The following is an 18,068-nucleotide window of genomic DNA, read 5'->3' on the forward strand; positions in this document are numbered from 1 at the left end:
TTGCAGAGTTTTAAATTCCTAAAGTTGTGGTATTCTTTTTGAATCACCCTGTATTGTCTGCGCAGTTTGGTTTGGTTTTCCTTTAATAGAATTTTTATGTTGTTCAGAAACTGCGACATCTTCTAAACTTTTCACGCTAATTAAGGCCATAGAAGCATTCTTCTCCAAATGAATTTCTGCCCGAAAAGCGACCCTGGTACCTGGAGTTAGAGGACTTTGCTAATTCTGCCTTTTGAGTTCTTGCGGCGATTTTTCCACAGAAACTTTCATCCTCTAACATACATTTCTTTAGAAGTCAAATGCCAATGTTCATATATTTTTCACAATGTTTTAGTATAACTAAATAATTTCACAAAGATTTTCATCACCTGTTTCACTCCCCCGGAGGTCGAATTACCAATAAACACTGTAACAAGTACTTTTTTCATTGTAACCGAAATGTCAAATCAAATTTTCAAAGATTTACCTTTAAAAATACTTTCTTAGCAAATTTCAGCCATTATTTTGCCACTTCAGTGGCTGAATTTCCACGAATGCTGCAGCACGCATTTTTTATTTCTGACAGAAAGAAAAAAACAACTCTGTGTTTTCCTCTGTAGGTCTCAGCTTCAAGTGCCCCCTGCCATACGCCATCGAGGGTGTAGTCCCTGTCTCAGTTACTTTTGCACAAATTGATCCCGACCGTTTCCTCAATGAATCTCAGTAGGCTGACGCGTGAGACAAGATTTTCGTCTCGACAAACATAAGAATTCGCTTGGCAACAGCTGAATTGTCAAAATCTTGGTAGTTAATGTGGGTTCGGTGTTCGGCATGTCACACTGGAAGACAGGTTAGAGCTAAACGTCCGGTCGAAGTCGAAGTCATTAGCGAAAGAGCACCAGCTCGGAGCGCGTCAAGGATTGGGAAGCAGATCCGCCATGCCCCTTCAAAGGAACCATCTCGGCATTTGCCTGGACTCCCGGGTTCGATTCCCGGCGGGGTCAGGGATTTTCTCTGCCTCGTGATGACTGGGTGTTGTGTGCTGTCCTTAGGTTAGTTAGGTTTAAGTAGTTCTAACAAGGGAACCTCCCCATCGCACCCCCCTCAGATTTAGTTATAAGTTGGCACAGTGGATAGGCCTTGAAAAACTGAACACAGATCAATTGAGAAAACAGAAAAAAGTTGTGTGGAACCGTGAAAAAATAAGCAAAATATACAAACTGAGTAGTTCATGGGAACATATGCAACATCAAGGACTATAGGATCGCACCAGCGCCATGGTCTCGTGGTAACGTGAGCAGCTGCGGAACGAAGGTCCTTGGTTCAAATCTTCCACTAAGTGAAAATTTTTATTTTTTATTTTCAGTTTATGTGACAAACTCTTATGTTTTCATCACTTTTTTGGGAGTGATTATCACATCCACAAGAAAACCTAAATCGGGCAAGGTAGAAGAATCGCCAAGTGTACAAGTTAGGTGGGTCGACAACATATTCCTGTCATGTGGTGCACATGCCGTCACCAGTGTCGTATAGAATATATCAGATGTGTTTTCCTATGGAGGAATCGGTTGACCTATGACCTTGCGATCAAATGTTTTCGGTTCCCATTGGAGAGGCACGTGCTTTCGTCTACTAATCGCACGGTTTTGCGATGCGGTCGCAAAACACACACTAAACTTATTACAGTGAACAGAGACGTCAATGAACGAACGGACAGATAATAACTATGCAGAAGTAAATAAAGTAAAATTTTCATTCCCGGGAGGACTTGAACCAAAGACCTCTCGTTCTGCAGCTGCTCACGCTACCACGGGACCACGGCGCTCCTGAGCTCACATTGTGCAAGATGTTGCCTATGTGGCCCATGGACTACTCAGTTTGTATATTTTGCTTATTTTTTCACAGTTCCACACAACTTTTTTCTGTTTTCTCAACTGATCTGTGTTCAGTTTATCAAGGCCTATCCACTGTGCCAACTTATAACTAAATCTGAGGGGGGTGCGATGGGGAGGTTCCCTTGTAAGTTCTAGGGGACTGATGACCATAGATGTTAAGTCCCATAGTGCTCAGAGCCATTTGAACCATTTGCCTGGAGCGCATTATGGAAGTCGCGTAAAACCCAAGCTTGGATGGTCGGCGGACGCGGATCTCAACCGGCGTCCTCCCGAATGACAGCGCACTGTGCTAACCACTCAGACACCTCGTTCGTTACGTCGCACTGCACGTATGGGCTGACCAGTATAATATCACGCGCTTTCAGACTGGATTTTATTAATCAGGGTTTCCAGCAATGATTGAGCAACGTATCACTCTGCGTTGCCCACACAACAGCTCCATGTTGATGTTTTTGTGATTGTTTTTATTGTTCCAGTCTTCAGTCTGAATACTGATTTGTTGCAGCTCTCCCTGCTAGTCTATCTGACCCGTGGGCGGCTCGCGCTCATGCCGTTTATTGCTCGTCATCTTGTTTTGGTGATTTACTGGCGTCACTAGGTTGCTGGTTGCTTGCCCGTCAGTGGCGGCAGCAGCAGCAGCAGCGCTTATCGATAAGTGCACTGTCGTACTAACTCTGGAGCGAGCGCTAGTGTTTCGTGGTCGTCGTTTGTCTGGAGTTCAGTTGGGAGCTCAGTCCGGACGCAGCACCAGTGAAGTCTGGGACGGAACGCCAGTGAGGCGTGGACAGCCAGTGCTCGCCGACCGCTGGCGACACACATGAACTGTCCGACGGAAGTTGATTGGAGCGGGACGACCGTCGGTCGGTCGTTCGGTTGGTTGTCTCATCGGGCGACGTGTATTTGGTCTTTTGACCGTTTCCGGGCCTCTTCAGTTGGTCGTCTTGCCGGACGTGGGTCGGTTCCTTCCTTGTGCAGAGATGTCGTGGCCAATGGGCAAGAGTTACCTCTGCATGGATGGGTCCGAGCCAGGGTGCCCGGGTCGCCGTGTCTCGTAGTTCCGAACGGACATGGAGTTGAGTCGGGTTGGAACTGCAGTCAGCTTCGGACAGTCAAGACTCGACCGACCGTCGCCGACACACGTAACTTGAGTAGGGACGACCTGGGTTGGTCGTTCGGTCGGTCGTCTATCCGACAACGTGTATATGGTCGCCGACCGCTTGTGGAAACTCTGTGTGTGTCGAATTGATTCGTCCTTGTTGTTCCACAGTGATTGCTTTTCTTGTGCAAGTGTGTTTACGTGGAACTGTCTGTAGCTTTTGTGACTTCCACTGAGCAGATGAATGCTATCTGCGTACCGGAATAGGCAGTTGATCGGTTGCGACAGAGGGAATTGGTTAGGTTGTTGGTTGGTTCCTCAGCCGTCCCTAGGTCGTGTTGCAAGGCGATTGTTTAGTGTTACGCTTGGCTGCCTGTCTCACCTAAACTGTGGTTGGAGTTTCCTCCCCAGGCCGACCCTTGGAACACTTCTGAGCATCACTGTTTGTTGCTTGTGATTGTCATTTTATTTGGTCGCAGGTACTGTGCCAGGCCTTCAGCCGTGTATTAATATTGTCTGTTTTATATTTAGTATATGGCCTTCAGCCGAACTTCATAACATCTTTAAGATTAGGCCTTCAGCCGTGCTTCATTTAAAATTCTTGTTGCTCTGTATTTAGGCCTTCAGCCGCGTTTGTTTTAAAATATGTGGCTTTAATATGTAAATCCTTGTCTGTAAGGTTTCTCTTTAGTCATCTTGAATTCTTGAAACGGCCTTCAGACGTGTTCTTTAAATGTTTATCTTAAGGTTGTCTTTAATTATTCTCGAGTAGTTGTTTGGCTCTTCATCCGACAAGATACTTCAAGATTTAGAGATGTTTTTTTGTTGTACTGTGTAAGAGCTTATCTTTAGAGCCTCTCTTTTATTATGTAAAGAAGTTTTCTTAAGATCTTTTGCTGTTGTACTGTGTAAAAGCTTATCTTTAAAGCTTCTCTTTTATTATGTAAACAAAAATTTTTATGGGCTTTCAGCCGAAGAATTAATTTGAATTTTCCTAAATATGGCCTTTAGCCGAAATTTGTAAATGCCTGGCTTTTAAAGAATTTCCTTACCTGATCTGAAATATTATTTCGGCCTTGAGCCGAGAAGATATTGCAATTTTACTTAAGGCCTTCAGCCGTTACTCTAAATACTGGTGTTTTAGAAGAAATCATTTAAATTTATTTTGGAGAAGTTACTTGGGCCCTCAGCCGTGAATTGATATTTGTTGTTTTAAAGAGAAAACTGTACATTGGTTTGAGGTATAAAGCTGTGTGTTCTTGTATAACTAACAGTAATCGACCTTGGCCCCTTTCCACAACCTGATCCGCTATGTCCTGCGATACCGGATTCCACCACCCTGTCGCTCTTCATCTCTGCACAACTACAGCGACTTACACTCATTTGAACCTGCTTACTGTACCACGAAGTACACGACGTTAAGGAATTGTTTTACCTAGCCAGCAGCACAACACATGATGGGTGGAGCAGGGAGGACATAAGAAGCAGATTAGCAGTGGCAAAGTGGGCGTTCCTGACCAAGAGAAATCTACTAGTATCAAATACAGGCCTTTATTTGAGGAAGGAATTTCTGAGAAGTCACTATGGAGCACGGCATTGTGTGGTAGTGAGACACTTACTGTGGGAAAACCGAAACAGAAGAGAATAGAAGCATTTGAGATATGGTGCTGTAGGAGAATCTTGAAAATTAGATGGACTGAAAAGGTGCGAATTGAGGAGGTTCTCCACATTATCGGCGAGGAAAGGAATAAAAGAAGAACGGACTTACAAGAAGAACGGACAAGACGATAGGACGTTAGTTAGAACTTCGGAGAATAACTTCAATTTTACTTGACGGAGCTGTAGAGGGTACAAACTGTAGAGGAAGACCGAGATTGGAATATATCCCGCAAATAATTGTGGATTTACGTTGCAAGTGCTACTCGGAGATGAAAAGGTTTTTACCCTTCGCACTCCCTACGAAATTGACGATTTCTTGGTGCCTCATAACATGTCCTGTTAAGCGATCCCTTCTTTTGGTCAAGTTGTACCACGCATTTCTTTTTCCCCAATTCGATTCAGTACCTCGTCACTATTTTTTCGCTCTACCCATCTAATATTTAACGTTCTTCTACAGCACCACACGACGGTGCAAGGTTACACTCCAGACAAATACCTTTCCAACCTTAAATTCATATCAGATGTTAACAAAACTGTTCATTTTGCTATTGCCGCTCTGCATTTTATATTGTGTCTACTTCGGCCGTTGTCAGTTATTTTAGTGCCCAAACTAGTACATTTAGCTTCATGTTTCCTAATCTAGTACCTTCAGCGTCATTGATTTGAAGCATCTTCCGAAATAGCAAGGAAAAGGCACTTAACACAGCTTACTAAAGACGTGATATGGCTAGGCTCTCGCAATCTCCTCGGGAGAGAGTTTGAGAGGCGTTGAGGAATAAAGAGGGCCAAAGGAAGGTTAATCATTGCGGAACGTCCGAGTATACGACCTCATCAAGGGTGCTAAAGCTGACACTTGGGGAACGATATAATCTTCATCCGCCTTCGGAACACGTTAAGACGCACCATTATTATATCCAGGCTGACCAGCAATAGGGCGCAATTATTGAGCGTACGAGTATTTAGCTTCGTAAATGGTTCATACTGGCCATCGTCGATTGTATTAAACGTGAGAGCAGTGAAGCCGTAACACAGAATCATGTAGCGGAAAGATTTTTCCTTTTTTCCACTGTCCTATGCTGTGTCCCTGCGGCCTCTGCAACTCCTCATCGTTGGAACAACCCTTGTGGAAAGGAGTTTGTAAACACTCGGCTTCAATAGGGAGGGGTCGTCGTTTATCACATTTCCTGGTCACGACCATTCTGAATACAAGATCCTGACTGTACGTATACCGTGGCACCCCTTAAAGCAGGTACCAGACGCAGAGCAGTTCTCTCTTGGCTTCTAACAGACCTCAGTTATTTCCATCCTTTTGTTCGAGATTCTGAAAAAAGTTGGGGTAAGGTATAGGGAGAGACGGGTCATATACAATATGTACAAAACCAAGAGGGAATAATAAGAGTGGACGATCAAGAACGAAATGCTCGCATTAAGAAGGGTGTAAGACAAGGCTGTAGCCTTTCGCCCCTACTCTTCAATCTGTACATCGAGGAAGCAATAATGGAAATAAAAGAAAGGTTCAGGAGTGGAATTAAAATACAAGGTGAAAGGATATCAATGATACGATTCGCTGATGACATTGCTATCCTGAGTGAAAGTGAAGAAGAATTAAATGATCTGCTGAACGGAATGAACAGTCTAATGAGTACACAGTATGGTTTGAGAGTAAATCGGAGAAAGACGAAGGTAATGAGAAGTAGTAGAAATGAGAACAGCGAGAAACTTAACATCAGGATTGATGGTCACGAAGTCAATGAAGTTAAGGAATTCTGCTACCTAGGCAGTAAAATAACCAATGATGGACGGAGCAAGGAGGACATCAAAAGCAGGCTCGCTATGGCAAAAAAGGCATTTCTGGCCAAGAGAAGTCTACTAATATCAAATACCGGCCTGAATGTGAGGAAGAAATTTCTGAGGATGTACGTCTGGAGTACAGCATTGTATGGTAGTGAAACATGGACTGTGGGAAAACCGGAACAGAAGAGAATCGAAGCATTTGAGATGTGGTGCTATAGACGAATGTTGAAAATTAGGTGGACTGATAAGGTAAGGAATGAGGAGGTTCTACGCAGAATCGGAGAGGAAAGGAATATGTGGAAAACACTGATAAGGAGAAGGGACAGGATGATAGGACATCTGCTAAGACATGAGGGAATGACTTCCATGGTACTAGAGGGAGCTGTAGAGGGCAAAAACTGTAAAGGAAGACAGAGATTGGAATACGTCAAGCAAATAATTGAGGACGTAGGTTGCAAGTGCTACTCTGAGACGAAGAGGTTAGCACAGGAAAGGAATTCGTGGCGGGCCGCATCAAACCAGTCAGCAGACTGATGACAAAAAAAAATTGTATTTTATTCTCTCATTTATTCGCTCTTGGGTATCTTCGGAATTGCGCGGTTGATATTCTGCCGGGAGTCTTATCGTACGACTCTAGTCTCGTAGACTGTGTAACCTAAGACTCTTAGCAAAAACGTCCTCAGCACCTCTACTGTGGAATGTAGATTGTGAATCTTTCCGCCTATTAGAGCAGATGCTAAACTAATTAATATTATTGTTATTCTTACTGTCTTATATTATCGTTATTATTAGTCAATATTCCTATTTGGGATAGTAATTGTAATTACCTCACTACGGCACCTCACGTTTATACAGATCCCGTGAGATTAAAAAGTTCCGAGACTGGATTTTAAAAAATAGAGAAAACCTAACCTGGTGGTTTTAATGCTTCATGTGTTTTGCGTAGTCATCCCCCACATAAATAAAAGGCAGAGAATGTTCATAAAAACATGTGAAATTGTCAGAAAATTCTTATTTTGGGATATTGTTCATCTCACGCGTCACAACAACTTGAATGTCGGTTACGCCGTCAAAGCGTTGATCCTTCATGTGAACTTCTACACTTCGTCGTCGTGTGGCAGGTTCGTATTGAGAACACTACATCTCGTCACCCGTGATGACTCTTTTTTTTCCGGGAAAGAACTGTCCACGTTGTGCATTTCAGTGACGTCGTGGCAGGCGTTCGAGCGTGGTCATTTTTGTTCGGCAGTCAAGGTGTGAGGGTCGAACTTTGCACACACTTTTCTCTTCACACACTTTTCTCTTTTTCGAAACATTTTAGATAATGACCTGAACACCTGAATTATGAATAATGAGTTCATTGCTCCTTCGCGATTTGTGACACATCGCTGAAACACAATGGCCACACGTCCACTATTTAACACCGCCTGTTCACGACTATAGGTGAAATGCACGTCCGTTGTTTACAGTTGTTAGTTCAAGCAACCACCGCAGCTACTGCGCTGGCATCGCTTATACACCAGGGATATAATCAGTCTCGGAACTTTATGGACAGAAGGGGCGATGGTTGAATCGACTCTCTCTTTCTCTTGTACTCTAGCATCACCTTCTTCTTCTGCAAAATATGGATTTCCTATGGTGGGATTTCCTCTTTCGTAACGAAACAAAACGTTTTTGTAACTAGGAATGAGTACAATAAAATGGTATCGACATTCAGTCGCACATTTGTGTGAAAAGGTTTGTCGCTAAGAGACTTCAACACATCAAACACGATAAAGCTAAAAAACTAAATTCATGTTTTACTCGGTACAGTTGAAATAAGATATTCGTTAACAACATTTTTAACTCTCATTTAGCAGAAAATAACGCTAATCATCAGTAGCAACCATTCTTTCGTGAAGCCATGCTCGACTGTTCTAAACCGGTTTTACTGAATGCTTCTGACGACTGTTAGTTTTGCTGAGAATAACAAATAACTGACGCAGTTTGTGTATGTCCGTCTTACTGCATGGACGCCCGTACCAGTAGCTGAGTGGTAGCCGGCACGGTAGCCCAGCGTGGTTGGTCAGAGAGCCGGTTGGCCTCTGTAATAAAAAAACTGAGTGGAAGGATCAACAAACGAACTTGAACGGATGTCATTGTGACGTCCGCAACGACCAAACACAGCGATCAACAACGAACAAAATGCAAAAAAAAAAAAAAAAAAAAAAAAAGAGAGTGGTCAGCGCGACAGAATGTCAATCCTAAGGGCCCGGGTTCGATTCCCGGCTGGGTCGGCGATTTTCTCCGCTCAGGGACTGGGTGTTGTGTTGTCCTAATCATCATCATTTCATCCCCATCGACGCGCAAGTCGCCGAAGTTGCGTCAAATCGAAAGACTTGCACCCGGCGAACTGTCTGCCCGACGGGAGGCCCTAGTCACACGACATTTATATTACTGCATGGTCGAGGGACTTCAGCTGACATATGTGAAAAACTACGACCACAGCTGTATCTTGAGAATGTCTTTATTCTATCACACGACTAGTTTCGGCGTCACAATACTGCCATCCTCTGGCCCCACCACTGCCAAAAGAGCATTCGATTTTCTTGGCGCATTTACTGTGGGATACTTGTTACTAGCACACGCGCGCTAGCTTTCATCAGGAGTCTATCATCGACACCGTGTTGCCTCGAATCGCCAATTTTGGCTGTGGTGGGGCCCGATAGTGGCGGTAACGTGCCGCCGAAACTAGTCGTCTGATGGAATAAAAACTTTTTCGAGATACAGCTGTGATGTTACTTTTTCTCGTATAGTTGTCGTAGATGTTCACCAGAGTTTATCGAAGAAGACAATAAATTACTTTAAAGTAAACTGCAGCGCACTTTTCGAAAGAAATTCAGCGGGGGTTGGGTTTCCTACATGATACAGGCTTCGGTAGAGCATATAGAAACTGATAATTGGTGCTCAGTAGGCGGTGATAAAGGAATTCAGTTGATTTACGCGATACACCAATCCGAACTCAGCATCCGCCAGTCCATAAATAGCTAATGTTACAGTCAATCGATTATGAAAATACAGCAAAACTATGTTTTAAGCTTCCCAGGAACTTGCGCATTATAATACATGCAATTATAACCAATAACAACGCACATCACCAAATAATCAAAAACCTCCTAGGTTTTGTATGTTTGTAGTTTATTAAATTACTAATTTCTTTGTGATAATGATGAATATATTAAATAGGCTAATTATTACAATAAGCTCCTGATCACGAACTTCAAACTCCATGTTATCAGTAATGTTCAGGATATTTATTTCGTTGTAGAAAAGTGTCTGAAAAAAAAAAAAGATACTTCCAGTGTTACGTTAATCGACCCTGTATCTTTCATTAATAGCGATTGTCACAAAACTAAGGAAACCTGTTTTCATGAAGGTTTTTTGTTAATATTTAATGTTCGTATATATTATGACTTGATATAAGAACAAACAGGAGTCAATAGGAAAGAGATACGGGATCCAATATTAGAATCAGAGTTTAAAACAGCTCTGAAAGACTTACGCTCGAGTAAAGCAGAATGGATAGATAACATTCCATCGGAATTTATAAAATCGTTTGATAAGGGGCAACAAAAGACTATTCACGATGGTCTGTAGAGTATATGATACTTGTAATATAGCATCAGTCTTTCGGGAAAGCGTCATCCACACAATTCTGAAATGTGCAAAACCAACAAGTGAGAGAATTATCGCACAATCAGCTTAACACCCAATGTAGCCAAGTTTATGAAGAGAATAATACACAGAAGAATCAAATGAAAGCTCAGGATATGTTAGATGATAACGATCAGTCCGGCTTGGGGAAAGGCACCAGAGAGGCAGTTCTGACGTTGCGGTTCATAATGGAAGCAAGACTGAAGAAAAATCATGACATTTGTCGACCTAGGTAAAGCGTTCGATAGTGTGAAATGGTGCAACATGTTCGAAATTCAGAGGAAAATAGGATGAAACAATAGGGAAAGACTGATGATACACAATATCTACAAGAACCAAGAGGGAACAGTAATAGTGAAAGATCAAGAACGAAGTGCTTGGATTAAAAATAGTGCAAGACAGGGATGAAGTCTTTCGCCCCTACTGTTCAATATGTACAACGAAGAGGCGATGACGGAAATAAAAGAAATGTTCAACAGAGAGATTAAAATTCAAGATGAAAGGCTGTCGATGTTAAGATTCGCTGATGACGTTTCTACTCTCAGTGAAAGTGAAGAAGGATTTGTTGAATGGAATGAAAAGGCGAATGAGTACATACTATGGATTAGGAGTAAATCGAAGAAAGACGAGAGTAATGAGAAATAGCGGAAATGAGACCAGCGAGAAACTTAACATCAGGATTGAGGGTCACGAAGCAGATGAAGTTGAGGACTTCTGTTACCTATGCAGTAAATAACCCATGACGGACGGACCAAGGAGGACATAAAAAGCAGAGTAGCAATGCCAAAAGGGACTTTCATGGAAAAGAGAAGGCTACTAGTATCAAACATAGATCTTTATTTGAGGAATAAATTTCTGAGAATGTACTTTTGGAGCATGGCAGCGAAACGTGGACTTTGGGAAAACCGGAACAGAAGAGAATAGAAGCATTTGAGATGTGGTGCCCAGAAGAATGTTGAAAGTCAGGTGGACTGATGAGGTAAGAAATGAGGAAGTTCTCCGCAGAATCGCTTAGGAAAGAAATATATGGAAAACACTCACAAGATGAAGGGACACGATGATAGGACATCTGTTAAGGTATGAGGGAATAACTTCCATGGCACTAGAGGAAACTGTGGAGGTTAGAAAGTGTAGAGGATGACAGAGATCCAATAGATCCAGCAAATAATTGAGAACGTATTTCGCGAGTGGAACTCTGGGATGAAGAGGTTGACATAGGAGAGGAATTCGTGGGGGGCCACATCAAACCAGTCAGAAGACTAATGATTCAGAAGACAACATTTGAGGTTTTTACATTTAGCTCCAGTTTACTTCATTCAGAACTAGGGTTGACAGGCCCAAAAATAGAAAAGGCGGACACTTTGGCCTAAAAGCCAGACTACCTGTATTTGAATAGAAACAGCCAAGTGGGTTTTATCAGTCGTTTATTAATAGTCGATTACAGCCAGTTGTTGCGAGATCAACGTTAAACGTGCTTAAATTTTTAAAAAGTCAGCAAACTAAGTGCTTACTCTTCCTCCAAACACAACCGTATGTGTAAAGAAACTAAAAGTTCATCATTAAAGAAAATGAAGAATCCGTTCTTAAGGGACAATAAACGAAAAGGCAATCAATAAATTTGGTCATTTCAGTTACACTTATAGATAAATAACAATAATCTATAGTTAAGTTCTAACATTTCTCATTTAAACACCGTTTATCAAGACTGTTATGTTTCTTGGAAATCATTTCGTGTAATTCTTGAGAGAGTAACTTTAAATTACATAACAACAACATCATTTTTCTGAGTGTGTCGGTTTGCGGTATATTGCGTTCCTTTGTCGCTGCACATTTATGAAAGTGGAATTGCAAATAACATTCTGCTAATTTCACTAATTCCTAATAAAAGTCTTGATAATGCTGTGATTTGAAATAAGCTGACCACTTGTCGTGTGCAAAAAGCTTCTTAGCGTCAGAGTCGCCACTTTTTATGTATGAATTTCTTGACATTTTACCCCTGATCAAAGACTTGACTATCGTTCAAGTTTACGACTTTTCCCTAGACAGAATACCTATAGTTTCTGTTGCATGTACCCAAGGTGGAACACCAGCTAATGTCATCCTCTGGAAGTGCTTTAATTTGAATGTTGCATTCACATTCACATGATTTTAATTAGTCCTTGGCAATTACGTAAATACTGTTCATATTAGCTCCGAATTCTTCCACCTGATTTGGTATCGGCTGATCAGAAAATTTTACTGGTCACTCTGCTAGTAGCGTGATTGTGATATGTGTTAGGCCTGTTCAGCCTGTGTAGAAAAACATAAGACACAGGCGTAAGACACATTCGTTGGTATATCTGTATATCCTTATGGTATATCTCCTTATTCCTCCTTACATTTATCCTCGCGCTTACGTCATTGGCTTGGAACGTGCCTTAGTTGTGCGTCCTCTACTTCATCGCTAAATTGCCTGACAGAAGCCGAGCAGGTCGTATTTGTATATATACTGAAGCGCCAAACAAACTGGTGTAGGCATGCGTATTCAAATGCAGAGAATACGGCGCTGCGGTCGGCAACGCCTATATAAGACAACAAGTGTCTGGTATAGTTGTTTGATCGGTTACTGCTGCTACAATGGCAGGTTACCAAGATTTAAGTGAGTTTGAACGTGATGTTATAATCGGTGCACAAGCGATGGGCCACAGCATCTCCTAGTTGCGATAAACTGGGGGTTTTCCCGTACGACCATTTAACGATTGTACCGTGAATATCATGAATCAGGTTATACATCAAATCTCAGACATCGCTGCGGTCGGAAAAAATGATGCAAAAACGGGCCCAACGACGACTGAAGAGAATCGTTGAGCGTGACAGAAGTGAAACCCTTCCGCAAATTTCTGCAGATTTCAATGCTGCGCCATCAATAACTGTCAGCGTGTGTGAACCATTCAACGAAGCGCCACCGCTATGGGCTTTCAGAGCCGAAGGTCGACTCGTGTACCCTCGATGACTGCACGACACAAAGCTTTACGCCTCGCCTTGGTCCTTCAACACCGACATTGCACTGTTGATGAATGGAAAGATGTTGCCTGGTCGGACGAGTCCCATTTCAAATTGCATCGAGCGCATGGACGTGTACGGGTATGGAGACAACCTCGTGAATCCGTAGACTCTGCATATCAGCATGCGACTGTTCAAGTTGGTGGAGGCTCTGTAATGGCGTTGGGCGTGTTCAGTTGGCTCCTCAGTGTATTTGGCTGTAGACGTCTAGATACGACTCTGACAGGTGACACGTACGTAAGCCTGCTGTCTGATCACCTGCATCCATTCATGTACAGAGTGCAGTCCGCGGACTTGGGTAATTCCAGCACGACAATGCGACACCCCAAAATTGCTACAGAGTGGCTTCTGAGTTCAACCACTTCCGCTGGCCACCAAACTCCACAGAATATCTGGGGTGCCTTGCAACGTGCTCTTCAGAGGAGATCTCCACCCCCTCGTACTCTTACGGATTTACGGACAGCCCTGCAGGATTTATGGTGTCAGTTCGCTCCAGCACTACTTCAGACATTAGTCGAGTCGATGCCACGTGTTGCGGCACTTTGCGTGCTCGCGGGGCCTACACGATATTAGGCAGCTGTACCATTTTCTTTGGCTCCTCAGTGTATTTGGCTGTAGACGTCAACCCTGTTCACAACATATCGACACTTAAATCATGAGACAAAGTGGATCAAGTTTCATTCCCAATTCCTCACTGGCATTCCTTTCGGGGCGCACGAGAAATACGGGCCTCGCAGTGAACTTGTGATGTCACACTTCGCAAACGCTTGGCTCCGTGCGGGGCCCAATATGTAATTTAAGAGGTGTCCACTAAAGGCCGTAACTTTTTCTTGTCCTAAAGAGTACTTAGATGCATTTAAACGCGCAGTCAGGGATTATGAAACTCGTCTGAAGTTGTTACTTGCTCCCCGCCGGAAACGGCTGTTGGCACTCGCAGGATCTGCAGTGTCACGTGCTGTGGCGTACCCGCCACCGCCTGTCTTCCCGTGGGCCTCGATTCGTTTAAAGTTTCAGCCAACAACCTCCGCTTCGTCTTTTGAATCTGCAGCTCTCGTCTTTCTTTCCGTGTCTGCAATTAAATTATTGGATATAGGTTCCGCTTTTTATGGAAAAACACTGTTTTTTCTTGTTACCCAAACACGTTTCGGCACCTCTGTTCTATCATCAGTGGTCTTCGTTTATTGACGTAAAATCAGGTTTTCAATAAACAAAAGCCAGTGAGGGTGGCACAAAGGTGCCGAAACACGCTTGGACAACAAGAAAAAAGACAGTGTTTTTGTATAAAAATTCGCAGCCTACATCCGATAAATGAAGCAGGCAAAAAGGAATACAAACGTCTCAAAAATGAGATCGACAGGAAGTGCAAAATGGCTATTCAGGGATTGCTAGAGGACAAATGTAAGGATGTAGAGGCTTGTCTCACTAGGGGTAAGATAGATACTGCCTACAGGAAAATTAAAGAGACCTTTGGAGAGAAGAGAATCACTTGTATGAATATCAAGAGCTCAGATGGCAACCCAGTTCTAAGCAAAGAAGGGAAGGCAGAAAGGTGGAAGGAGTATACAGAGGGTCTATACAAGGGCGATGTACTTGAGGACAATATTATAGAAATGGAATAGGATGTAGATGAAGACGAAATGGGAGATAAGATACTGCGTGAAGAGTTTGACAGAGCACTGAAAGACCTGAGTCGAAACAAGGCCCCGGGAATAGACAGCATCCCATTAGAACTACTGACAGCCTTGGGAGAGCCAGTCATGACAAAACTCTACCACCTGGTGAGAGAGATGTATGTTGACAGATGTGAAAATTACCGAACTATCAGTTTAATAAGTCACAGCTGCAAAATACTAACGCGAATTCTTTACAGACGAATGGAAAAACTGGTAGAAGCGGACCTCGGGGAAGATCAGTTTGGATTCCGTAGAAATGTTGGAACACGTGAGGCAATACTAACCTTACGACTTATCTTAGAAGAAAGATTAAGAAAAGCCAAACCTACATGTCTAGCATTTGTAGACTTAGAGAAAGCTTTTGACAATGTTAACTGGAATACTCTCTTTCAAATTCTGAACGTGCCAGGAGTAAAATACAGGGAGCGAAAGGCTATTTACAATTTGTACAGAAACCAGATGGCAGTTATAAGAGTCGAGGGGCATGAAAGGGAAGCAGTGGTTGGGAAAGGAGTGAGACAGGGTTGTAGCCTGTCCCCGATGTTATTCAATCTGTATATTGAGCAAGCAGTAAAGGAAACAAAAGAAAAATTCGGAGTAGGTAACTAGTTTGGACAAGAAGAGAATAGAAGCTTTCGAAATGTGGTGCTACAGAAGAATGCTGAAGATAAGGTGGGTAGATCACGTAACTAGTGAGGAGGTATTGAATAGGATTGGGGAGAAGAGAAGTTTGTGGCACAACTTGACTAGAAGAAGGGTTCGGTTGGTAGGACATGTTTTGAGGCATCAAGCGATCACAAATTTAGCATTGGAGGGCAGCGTGGAGGGTAAAAATCGTAGAGGGAGACCAAGAGATGAATACACTAAGCAGATTCAGAAGGATGTAGGTTGCAGTAGGTACTGGGAGATGAAGAAGCTTGCGCAGGATAGAGTAGCATGGAGAGCTGCATCAAACCAGTCTCAGGACTGAAGACCACAACAACAACGTCCGATAACTTACTGCTTTTTTTCTGATGTAATCTAGTCTTGCTATCGATCACACGAACAAGCGACTCGTTCCTGATTCGTCGTTCGGCGCTGCCCTCCAGCTATAAAAACGGGAGTCATCCGCGCGAGGTACGAACGTCTTAATCCATTTCAGTGTAGTGATCTGGTGGTGGTCCTAAACGGAAATGTAGATGAAACTAGCTGAAAGCGCTCCAGTGCGGTGACCGAACGGTTTATACGCTCTTCACTCTCGAATAAACCACGTAATGGCAACGAACGAAAGCTGAAAGCAGAAGGAGAAACCGCGGGCCGGAGTAATGAGTTGCGGCGGAAAAAGGTGGCGGCTCGGCGCCTTCCGAATACTCTGGCCCGGCGATGAGCGGCAGCGGCGGCGGCGCAACATTCAGAGCGTATCGGCAGCTCCGGAGAAATGCGCCCGCCGCACTTTCACACGCACCTCGCAAGTCGACACGCAGCGCCATGCGTACCATACGCGCCGCGCGAGCTGTACCGCTGGTGACGTGCTCCGAGCCGCGACGCTAGCTGTGCTCCCAGCCACACGGCGCACAGTGGACGGGATGCTGGGAAACGTGGCCCGAAGTCTAACTGTTGCATAATTTACACAAAAACTGGTACAGTCGGAGTATTAGGAGTATTGTGCACTGGTGTGCAAAACATACGGACGAAAGTAACTTTAACGTGAATGTCACGGCCAAGGAATTAGTCTGTGCACAAAATCATGCTCCGGCAACAATTCCGCGATTATGGACGCAGCATGGCTCAGTATTTCTGCTGGGGACTTCCACAGACTTATTGAGTCCCCATGAACCATGGACCTTGCCGTTGGTGGGGAGGCTTGCGTGCCTCAGCGATACAGATGGCCGTACCGTAGGTGCAACCACAACGGAGGGGTATCTGTTGAGAGGCCAGACAAACATGTGGTACCTGAAGAGGGGCAGCAGCCTTTTCAGTAGTTGCAGGGGCAACAGTCCGGATGGTTGACTGACCTGGCCTGGCAACATTAACCAAAACGGCCTTGCTGTGCTGGTACTGCGAACGGCTGAAAGCAAGGGGAAACTACGGCCGTAATTTTTCCCGAGGACATACAGCTTTTTACTGTATGGATAAATGATGATGGCGTCCTCTTGGGCAAAATATTCCGGAGATAAAATGGTCCCCCATACGGATCTCCGGGCGGGGACTACTCAAGAGGACGTCGTTATCAGGAAAAAGAAAACGCGTTCTACGGATCGGAGCGTGGAACGTCAGATCCCTCAACCGGGCAGGTAGATTAGAAAATTTAAAAAGGGAAATGGATAGGTTAAAGTTATATATAGTGGGAATTGGTGAAGTTCGGTGGCAGGAGGAACAAGAGGAGGAGGAGGAGATTACTGTTTAACGTCCCGTCGACAACGAGGTCATTAAAGACGGAGCACAAGCTCGGATTAGGTAAGGATGGGGAAGGAAATCGGCCGTGCCCTTTCAAGGGAACCATCCCGGCATTTGCCTGGAGTGATCTAGGGAAATCACGGAAAACCTAAATCAGGAGGCCGGATGCGGGATTGAACCGTCGTCCTCCCGAATGCGAGTCCAGTGTGCTAACCACTGCGCCACCTCGCTCGGTGGAGGAACAAGACTTTTGGTCAGGTGAATACAGGGTTATAAACACAAAATCAAATAGGGGTAATGCAGGAGTAGGTTTAATAATGAATAAAAAAATAGTAGTGCGGGTAAGCTACTACAAACAGCATAGTGAACTCATTATTGTGGCCAGGATAGACACGAAGCCCACGCCTACTACAGTAGTACAAGTTTATATGCCAACTAGCTCTGCAGATGATGAAGAAATTGAAGAAATGTATGATGAGATAAAAGAAATTATTCAGGTAGTGAAGGGAGATGAAAATTTAATAGTCATGGGTGACTGGAATTCGAGAGTAGGAAAAGGGAGAGAAGGACACATAGTAGGTGAATATGGATTGGGGCTAAGAAATGAAAGAGGAAGCCGCCTGGTAGAGTTTTGCACAGAGCATAAGTTAATCATAGCTAATACTTGGTTCAAGAATAATGAAAGAAGGTTGTATACATGGAAGAATCCTGGAGATACTAATAGGTATCAGATGGATTATATAATGGTAAGACAGAGATTTAGGAACCAGGTTTTAAATTGTAAGACATTTCCAAGGGCAGATGTGGACTCTGACCACAATCTATTGGTTATGAACTGTAGATTAAAACTGAAGAAACTGT

The 18,068-nt window shown here is 43.6% G+C and overlaps 1 protein-coding gene across 1 annotated transcript in view; it reads left to right on the forward strand.

Annotated features, from left to right (window-relative positions):
• The window catches only part of LOC124711663 (myelin regulatory factor), a 334,494-nt gene that overhangs the window by 96,477 nt on the left and 219,949 nt on the right, over positions 1 to 18,068 (forward strand). The window lies entirely within an intron of this gene.

This window comes from Schistocerca piceifrons, chromosome 8 (genome assembly GCF_021461385.2).
Source record: "Schistocerca piceifrons isolate TAMUIC-IGC-003096 chromosome 8, iqSchPice1.1, whole genome shotgun sequence".
NCBI lineage: Eukaryota > Metazoa > Arthropoda > Insecta > Orthoptera > Acrididae > Schistocerca > Schistocerca piceifrons.